The 10,362-nt window shown below is 35.2% G+C and overlaps 1 long non-coding RNA gene across 1 annotated transcript; it reads right to left on the bottom strand.

The window, feature by feature from the left end:
* Positions 1–7,740: 7,740 nt before the first annotated feature.
* LOC129032612 (uncharacterized) lies at positions 7,741–8,913 on the bottom strand. The gene is made up of 2 exons (XR_008501412.1): positions 8,644–8,913; positions 7,741–7,938 (listed from the first exon to the last, which is right to left on the bottom strand). It is a non-coding gene; the product is annotated as an uncharacterized LOC129032612 (long non-coding RNA).
* Positions 8,914–10,362: the final 1,449 nt, after the last annotated feature.

Here is a 10,362-nt window from a genome sequence, read left to right as displayed (position 1 = left end):
TGAGAAAAACATGCATCTCATCTCTAAGATGAAAATTTTTAGAAACATTAAGAAAGAATGACCTGGTTCAATTAACATGAATACCATGGACATTTGAAGAAAAAGGAGACTAATGATTCTAGAAATCATTTAATAAAGAGCATTTTATTTGATTTAAAATAAAAATGAAAACCACTATTTTGAGGGCTGTTTTGGTATAAATTCACAGGGCTCTAGGACTGTCAGAAGTATCCTGAAAAATGTGAACATGGGCACTAAACATATACATTAAAGAATAATTAGTAGAAAACAATTCCTGTAGAATTCAAAACAAAATGCTTATAGTTCATTTAAGTAAAAAAAAATGTATTTTCCAATTTAAATGATACTTAGAAATTAAGCATTTCTTTCTTCCCGCTGAACTATATATTTTAAGACAATTTGGGATCTTCAGTTGGCCATGAATGTCTATTGAGTATGGATGTGTTTCCTCTACCCAGAACTTGAACTCATTAAGGGAGTGAAGCATTGTTAATTTCATAATTGTACAGAAAATTCCATTGTAGAAATGCCTGCTGTAATTGAAGCATTGTGTCAAGCATTCTAAAGTTGTCAAATGAAATTAAATGATGAGAGTAATTTTGGAGATGGTTGTTTTGTACTATTGGGGTGAATCAATTTTTCTTTCCTTTTGTTAAGCATGTTACAAGTCTACAGTGTTCTTCCCATTACTCCCTAAATACAATAATCAAAATCTCCCATTCCACTTGCACAACATTGATATCCAGTCTCTTTAGGGCTCCTTCTCCAGGTGTTTTTAAGAGTTTCGATGATTGCGTGTACATGTTCCACAACTCTGTGTAGGTTGTTGGATATCCATTGTCAATTCAGGCAACTGCTCCACAGATCTTTGCTGCTGCAGCTCTCCAAAGTCCAGCCCACAGTGTTCAATAATACTTTACTGAAGACTGGGGCATTATAAAGGGAAATGGGGAGTCAGAGACAGAAAGCTTAAAAAACGGAATTAATTATTTCTCCTCCTAAAGACAATTGGTCGTATCTTCTCACTGGAAGTCTCTCAACTGATCTTCATCCTCCTTAATGTTGACACTTACAGCCAACAGGTTACTTCCCATAGACAGAAGCATTCTAAAGGGACCATTACCTTTCATTGCTCCCCTTACTTAATCAACATGAAATCGTAAAATGTGTAGGGATGCCACTCTGCCCACAAGAGTCAAGGTTTCCTATAATAGAACAGTTGAATTTTTCTTTATTCCTAACTTTTCCAATACAGAATGGCATTTTGGATTTACCTATGGATAATTGGAAGGGGACATTAGAGTTTTGCCCAAAAGAAAAACACAATCTTGACCCAAAGATAAATTATGGCTCTACCCTTAGAGCAACAGAGAAAACTACTAAGAGCTTTAAAATCATAATCTGGTAGTTTGAATGAATAAATTAGATCTACAATATAAAAAGATCTGGAAAATATTAAAATGTTGCAAAATAATATAGTGTAAAATAATTTCTGTAAATGTATTTTATATAAAGATACATATGGACAGTAAGTGTACAGAAACATGAGCAGGGAGGCTCTTCACCAATCTTAAAATATTGGTTGTCCGTGGGGAAGAAGACAGAATGAGCTATGAAAAATAATACAAATGAGACTTAAATTCTATGAGATTTTATTTTCAAAAATAAAATGAAAAAAATGGCAAAATATTTACATATTATAAATCCAGGTGGTAGACAAGTGAATGAATAAATATATTTAGCAGTTCTGGTTCTGATATTTGCAGAGTAGCTTATGGTAGATAAATCATTCCATAGATAACAATCATAAAGTCTGGACAAAATTTAAGAAACAATAAGTTAACATCACTGTAGCATGACCAAAAGAAGATAGATACCAGGAGGGAATTATACTGTGTAATGTAGGTATATTAGGCTTTTCCACTTTGTGTATTTTCCAGTCTGTATGTCTCACCTACAATTCAAGCAGAAAGATGCAGATTTGTTGGTTTCAGTTGTCAAAGGGCAGAGTTTGGATCCAAGAGTCCCAGTAGAAAATAACAACTGGAAAGCTAAAAGAACTTAGCAGAGATTTGGCTGCTCTGCTTTACAGAGAAGAGTCTAGAGTCTGCAGTGGGGGTTTGGTTAATATCTTGGGCTTTCTACATACTCATCCAAATAAAACTGAAAACCAACCTTTTGCCTAACAAACTTAAAACCAAATTACAATTAATCATCCAGTAATTTAATTTCCCGCTATGTTATTATATACTAGACATGAAGAGTGACACATTGTAGAGATCTGGATTCTATTATCTTCCTCTGAAGTGTGTTGATTTGTTTTTCTAACAGGTAATTAGATTAATACGTGTGCAAATCACCCCAACTCCCAGGCACTCTTACAGCTGTGGTGATGGTAATGACAACAATGAGCAGAAGAAGGGGAAACTTCCTCTCTGGCCAGATGGTCTGATTCTTGGTGTTGCCAAGAATGTGCAAGGCAATCCACTGGTTTTTTTCTCTCTATCCTATCATGACTTAGCCCAGATGCAGAGTCAGTTCTAAGAAATGTACAAGTTCTAAGAGTGGGGAGACTAAGTCCCTAGGTTCCTTGCCACAGGAATAGAGGGTAGTGGGTGATGGATACCAGGAATCAGAAAATGTCAGGAATATTACAGAGAGGACAGAGCTGAAGAAAATGTTCTCATAAATTGTGTGCAAACTTTTAGTCTCACTTTAAAACTGTGAATGAATGGATCTAATCCTAAACAGCAAGATTCAGTTGAGAACTGAATTACAACATAGATCACTGAACGGATCCCAAACTGGCCACTGATGGTGCACACATAGGACAAATGAGAAAAGTGCTACATATTAATAGATTTTGAAAACAGAACAGGCATAGAACCACTGTCTACAGAAAGGTGGTTAAGAACCTCAATATAACCAGTTTAATTGTCCAACTAAAAGAAAAAATATTTTCCATAAGATTTAAACAAGGCCTATAAATTGCTTTGGCCATATGTCCATTTTAACAATACTGATTCTTCCCGTCCGCGAGTACAGAATGATTTCCCATTTGTTTGTGTCATCTCTAATTTTTTTTAGCAGTGTTCTATAATTCTCATTGTGGAGACCATTCATCTCCATGGTTAGCTGCATTCATCAGTATTTTATTCTTTTTATGGCTACTTGAAAGTGGAGGGTGGGAGGAGGGAGAGGACAGAAAAACTACATACCAGGTTACTATGCTTATTATCTGGGTGATGAAATAATCTGCACACCAAACCCCCATGACATGCAATTTACCTGTATAATAAACCTGCACATGTATCCCTGAACCTAAAATGAAAGTTAAAAAAATAGAAAATAAACAAGACCTACAGTCACATAATGAAGTATTCAAAATATTCAAAATATCCAGGATATAATCCAAAATTATTTGATACACAGAATGTGAGAAACATTTCAACATCTTGCAAAGTAAAAGGCAATTAGTATATGCTAATTTCAGAATTACCTGGATATATTGATATTGTTAGATAATGCCTGTAAAGCAGCTCTCATAACCATGCTCTAAGAAATAAGGTAAGCATTCAGGAAACAAACAGAAAGATAAAAAGTCTCAGCATATAAACAGAATATATAATAAAGGGGCAAATAAAAATTTTTGAGCCAAATAGTATAACAACGAAATAAAAAAGTTACTCGATTAGCTCAATAACAAAATGAAAGTGACAGAGGAAAGCTTTAGTGAACTTGAAGATAGATTACTAGAAATTATCTAAGCCACACACACAAAAAGAAAAATGATGTTAAAAAAAAAAGTCTCAGAGACTTGTGGGGCCATACTAAAAGATCTAACATTCATGTCATTGATATATTAATAGCAAATGAGGAGGACAAAGAGTGAGTGCAGAAAAAAATTTTGAATAAATAATGGCTAAAAACTTCCTAAATCTGGAAGAAGATGTGAACTTATGAATTCAAGTTCATTGCACTTCAAAATAGTATAAACCGAAAGGAATTTATGCCTAGACACACCATCATCCAAACATATGCAAATATCACAACAAAAGTCAAGAAGGTAGAAATGGTGGAACAAAAATGAGAAGAAACCAAGATTTAAAAAGTAAATAAAGTAGGCCGGGCACAGTGGCTCACGCCTGTAATCCTAGCACTTTGGGAGGCCGAGGCGGGTGGGTCACGAGATCAGGAGTTTGAGACCAGCCTGACCAACATGGTGAAACCCCGTCTCTACTAAAAATACAAAAATTAGCCGGGCATGGTGGTGCGCGCCTGTAGTCCCAGCTATTCGTGAGGCTGAGAGGCAGGAGAATTGCTTGAATCCGGGAGGCGGAGGTTGCCGTGAGCCGAGATTGCGCCACTGCACTCCAGCCTGAGTGACAGAGCGAGACTCTGTCTCAAGAAAAAAACAAAAACAAAAACAAAAAAAGTAAATAAAGTAGTAGACCTAAATCCAAACATATAAATAATTAAATTAAAAGTATAAATGCTGCAAATACACCAATTAAAAAGCAGATTTCAGAATGTCCAAAAGTAGACCTAACTATATGCTACAATCAATCTATACTTTAAATGTAATGATACAGGTAAAGTAGAAATAAAAGGATAGAAAAAAGTGTAACACCTAAATACTAATCAAAAGAAATCAGGATTGGCTATATACTAAATTCATCTTCAGAAGGAAAAAGGCTTTGAGCTAAGAAAGCTTTTCAGAGATAATAGGGGACACTATTTAATGATAAAAGGATGAACTCATCAAGAGACTTGACAATCTTAACCATGTATTACCCAACAACAGAGCCTCAAAATACATGAGACAAAAATTGATAGAATTAAAATTGCCATTGGAGATTTCAACAGTCTCACTCAGTAGTAGATAGAACAAGTAGATAAAAATTAACAGCAATATGGAAAAACAGAACTCACTATTAACTAATGAGGTGGTTAACATTTATAAAACATCCCACCAACAGACAAAATATACATTCTACTCAAGTGCACATAAATATATACCAAGGCAGACCATATCTTAAGTCAATAAAAACCTTAACAAATTTATTATTCATTTATTTTTTTAAAAAATAGAACAATACAAGATGTGTTCTCTGATCACAGTGCAATTAAACTAGAATTCAATAACAGGAAGATAATTAGGAAGTCTCCAAATACCTTGTAATTAAACAACACAATTCTAAATAATTCATAGATATGCTCTGGTTTCTTTTCAAATCATATAAATCTTTTACCTTTTACTAAATAATTCATAGATCAAAAAGGAAGTCATAAAGGAAATTGGAAAATCTTATGAACTGAATGACAACAAAAATTCAACATATCAAAATTTGTCAGATGTAGTTAAGGTGGTGACTAAAGAGAGATTGATAGCATTCAATACTTATGCTAGAAGAAAAGAAATTTCTCAAATGAACAATTTAAGTACCTATGTTAAACTAGAAAATGAAGACCAAAATATACCCAAAGCGAGCAAAATAAAGGAAATAATAAAAATAGGAGTAGAAACCAGTAAAACTGAAAACAGAAAAATAATATAGAAAATTAACAAAACCAAATATTGATTTGTTGAAAACAACAATAAAATTGATAAACCTCTAACCAAGCTGACACAAAAAAAGAAAGAAGATACAAATTGTCCACAACAAGGGCAAAATAGCAGATATTACTAAAGACTCTGCAGATACCAAAAGGATAATAAGAAAATACTACAAACATAAATTTGACAACTTGAATGGAATGGGCCAATTTCTCAAATAACATGAGCTACCACAACTCACCTAATATGAAATAGATAATTTGGATTTTCCCATATCTAATAAAGAAATTTATTTTATACTTTATAAACTTCCCTAAAATGAAGCTCCAAACCCAGATGATTTCACAGATGAATGCAACCAAAGATTTAAAGAAGAATAACATTAATTCTATAAGTATCTTCCAAAAAATTGAGAGAACACTTCTCAACTCATCCTGTAAGGCCTGCTTTACCCTGATACTCGAACCAGGCAAAGACAATATGAGAAAAGAAAATTATAGGTCAATATATAAAATATTACCAAATCAAACCAGCAATATACAAAAAGAGTAGTACACTACTACCAAGTGGGGTCTATCCCAAAAGTGCAAGGTTGATTCAATATTTGAAAATCAACCAATATAATACAGTATATTAACAAGCTAAAGAAGAAAAAACACATGATTATATCAATGCATTTGATAAAATTCAAAAGTCATTCATGATAAAAGTCTCAGCAAACTAGGAATAGAAGGGAACTTCCTTAACTGATACAGTGAATCTATAAAATTTTCACATCATACCTAATGGTGGAGACTGAATGCTTTTCTTCTAAGATCAGATACAAGCCAAGGGTTTCCACTCTCACCACTCATATTTAGTACTATACTGTAAGTTCTAGCCAGTGCAATAAGCAAGGAAAAAGAATAAAGGCATACAAATTAGAAACCAAAAAAAAAAAAAAAAAACTGTTTCTATTTGCAAATGAAATGATTACATAGAAAATCTGAAGGAACTTTTTTTTAAAAGTGGGGCTGGGTGTAGAGTCCTAAAACTAATAAGTAAATTTACCAAGACCTCAGTCTACAAGGTCAACATTTAAATATCAATAGTATTTCCATAGACTAATAATAAACTATTGGAAAGTGAAATTTTAAAAAAAATCACATAGAGCAGCTCCAAAAAACAAACAAACAAAAAATTTTAACTAATACTTAAATATAAGTATTTTCTACCCCCCTCCCTAATGGGTATTATCAGGTCTTCGGTCTCCCCCCATTTTACTGTCATGAAACAGGATCCTCCACCTCCGCCAAGTCCTAGGTTATACCTTATACATAAATAAAATCTGCAATTCTGATGCACATGCTTTATGATAGCAGAAATCCGTGGAAAGGAAGTTCACAGTTGGTTTGGCAGAACAAAAACACAAACTACAGACGGCAATAGATTCACGATTCAAGTCAATTAATTCAGAGTAAAGAGCATTTTAGAGTCATAGGTGACCACAAGAATGTAAGGACTCTGGTAACAGAAAATCTTGAAGTGGTGGCATTTGGATTTTCACATGGCATGAAATGAAGATTTGACAAAATTCTACATCTAGAGTAACCATCTGACTCAGCAATGACACCTATGTACTGCCAAATTAATTAGGAGAACTTTCCAAATATGTCAAAGGGGATGCTGTCTTCTCCCGAACAAAAACAAAAAGATTCGCTGGCTTCAGTTGTGTTTAGAGATTTTTTTTTTTTTTTTTTTTTTGAGACGGAGTCTCGCTCTGTCACCCAGGCTGGAGTGCAGTGGCGCAATCTCGGCTCACTGCAAGCTCCGCCTGCCGGGTTCACGCCATTCTCCTGCGTCAGCCTCCCGAGTAGCTGGGACTACAGGTACCCGCAACCACGCCCGGCTAATTTTTTGTATTTTTAGTAGAGACGGGGTCTCACCATGTTAGCCAGGATGGTCTCGATATCCTGACCTGTGATCCGCCCGCCTCGGCCTCCCAAAGTGCTGGGATTACAGGCGTGAGCCACCGTGCCAGGCCTAGAGATTATTTTTATTCTCATCTAGGTTCTGTGGCCACTAACAACTAGCTAGTGATTTTGGGAAATTTTCTGGTGCCAGTTTATTAATACTTTCTAAATAGAGAAGACTTGATTAAAACAACTTTAAAAATACTTTTATTATTCATGTCCCACCAGAAAGCAAAATTTTATTTTTATGTCAATATGTGCCACTAGCATTAAAGGAAAGATTGTTGAGTTGGTTTGATTGATTGATTATTCCAAGGGGTGGTAATACTTCTGCGAGCAGTGGGAAGTATGTCCTGTGGATCCACCCTAATGAGGTTCTGTGAATGTGACTGTGACCCTTGCCTTGCTCTGCAATGGAGAAAAATAATCATTATTCAGAAAGAAAAAAATAACAAAACTTGCAATTGTATATTATGAAAAGTAATTGCAGCCTTTCTTGAACATTAAACAAAGGATACCCTTTTTAACACTTCTGAGTCAATGTTTTCCTTTCCTTCATTGGACAGCATGCATATGAGTAAAATAAGATCATGTAGGACATGGCAAATCTAATTAATATGGCTATACTCTCATCCGTCTATTCAATCTGTACAGCTATTTCATAATATAGGTTAATTTGCTAAATATAATATAACCTGTAATTTGTAAATCTATTGCCTAGAAATGAAAAGTAGTACCATACAAAGTGTGAATTAAGCAAAATGTATCTTTGATTCTTTTCCACATTGCCTTTCTATGATTTTCCCCCACCCCCCCGCCCCATCCCCATATCCTTCATCTAGACGTGTACTATCCAATGTTGGAGCCATTAGCCACATTTGGCTATTGACATTTTAATTTATATTAATTAAAATTAAATAAAATTTAAAGTTCCAGTTCCTCAGTCACACCAGCCATATTTCAAGTCCTCTATAGTCACATGTGGCTAATACCTACTATATTGAACAGCCCAGCTATAGAACATTTTCATCATTGCCGGAAGTTCTAATGGACAGAGTTGCTCTAGACTCTGGGTCCTTCTGCTATCCACTCTCTGGCCAGGATTCCACCTACCCAGGCACGCCTTCCCAAGTATCCTCAGATTTTTCTTCCTTCCACTACTCTTACCCTCATAACTTCCCTGAGCCTTCTCATGACGTCCCATAAAAAGCACAATTTTGTAATTCCTTCCTTGGGGACCTTTCGCTCAACTTAAATAACTTGATAAACTGGTTCATGCTTAGGCAATTTGTGAATGCTCAGAGTTCATGTGTTCTCTCTCCAAAATAACACATTGGTATTTTAGCTGAAAGCTTCTGGAGACGTTATGCATTTACAGAAAGGGTTGACTCTCAAAATGGTGGCTTTAGGCACCATGGTAGCCTAGAACCTTGGTGAACAAACCTCAGAATGCAAGTGCCTTTAGAGCACCTTTCAAATTACATTATCCTGTTGGCCTGTTCACCCACATTGGCCTTGGGTCACTATGCTGATTTGTCTCCTAGGAATGCCAGAATACCCCTCATTGTTACCACAGAGGCATAATATTTATGCATCTGACATGACGTTTATGAATAAGTAGGTCAAAAGAAATATGTTTGTTTTTCTTGTAACTGTGAAAGTTGTTAGAGTTCAGGATAGGGTTTTGGTGTCAGAATCCATTTACTCTGTTCATTCTGGGCTCCCTGCCAAAGTATCACACAAACAACAGTTAATAGCAAAATAAGAGATAATATAAGCCCCTTAGTAACAGCTTGACAAATGTTTCCTTCTCCCCCAGGATAATGCTTTGATCAAAACTGAACTAGAAAATGAAGCTTAGACCAAGAGATATGAAAAACAAACAAAAAGGCTTCTTACTCCCTAAGTAAGAGATGATTGGGTAAGCAGACAAACCCTAGTTTGCCCTGTAGTTCATTCACTGGGTTAGAGAGAGGCTGCTGTGCCTCAGGGGACAGCCCTCCCTTGCCTGCTTTCCACATACAACAAGAAAGACAAGAAATAATCCTTCTTCCTCAGAGGGCCCTGGCTGTCTTAATATGCTCAATAAAAAAAGGTAAAGGAGAAAAAGAAGGTAGCCAGGCCAGCCTCAGAAGAAAGTCAAGTGCTGTGTCCAAAGTTCCACATCTAGACTCAGTTGGTTGCCTCCTCATGGTGCCATTTAACTTACTTTCTATATGTATAAATTTTATGTAACTAAACTTCCATTTTTACAAGAAAAATATTCGTATCAATGGCATTTCTCCAATGTTTTGTTTGCTTATTTGGGGATTTTAATTATTTTTTGTTGTTCTTTGAAGTAATCCATGCACGTAGTCCTCATAGTGAAGTAGTACTAAAAGGTTTGTTTCAAAAAGAAGCAGCCACCTCTCCTCTCCCTACCCCTCCCAGAAGCTACACTTTCATCTCTTTTTAGCTATTCCTTCTGGTTGTCACTGAATATTACAATATTCTGGTAGTTACTGAATATTATTTTTAAGACATTTTGTTATGGAAAATTTCAAACACATGCAAAAGTTAGAGAGCAGCATGATGAACCCACCCTATGTACTCATCACCTAGTTTCAGTTATTATCAACACATAGTCAATCCCATTTTATTTATTCAGCTACCCATTTACTCATCAACCTCAAAGGTATTATTCTGAAGCAATACAAGACAGCATATCATTTTAACCACGAATATACCATTCATTGTATATCACTAAAGGAATAGGTCTTTTTTCAAATACATCTAATTCCAATTATCTCATAATTCTTCCTTACAGTTGGTTTATACAAATTAGTGGGCAAG

Source organism: Pongo pygmaeus, chromosome 2 (assembly GCF_028885625.2).
Source record: "Pongo pygmaeus isolate AG05252 chromosome 2, NHGRI_mPonPyg2-v2.0_pri, whole genome shotgun sequence".
Classification (NCBI taxonomy): Eukaryota; Metazoa; Chordata; class Mammalia; order Primates; family Hominidae; genus Pongo; species Pongo pygmaeus.
This window is presented reverse-complemented; position numbering and strand designations above follow the sequence as displayed.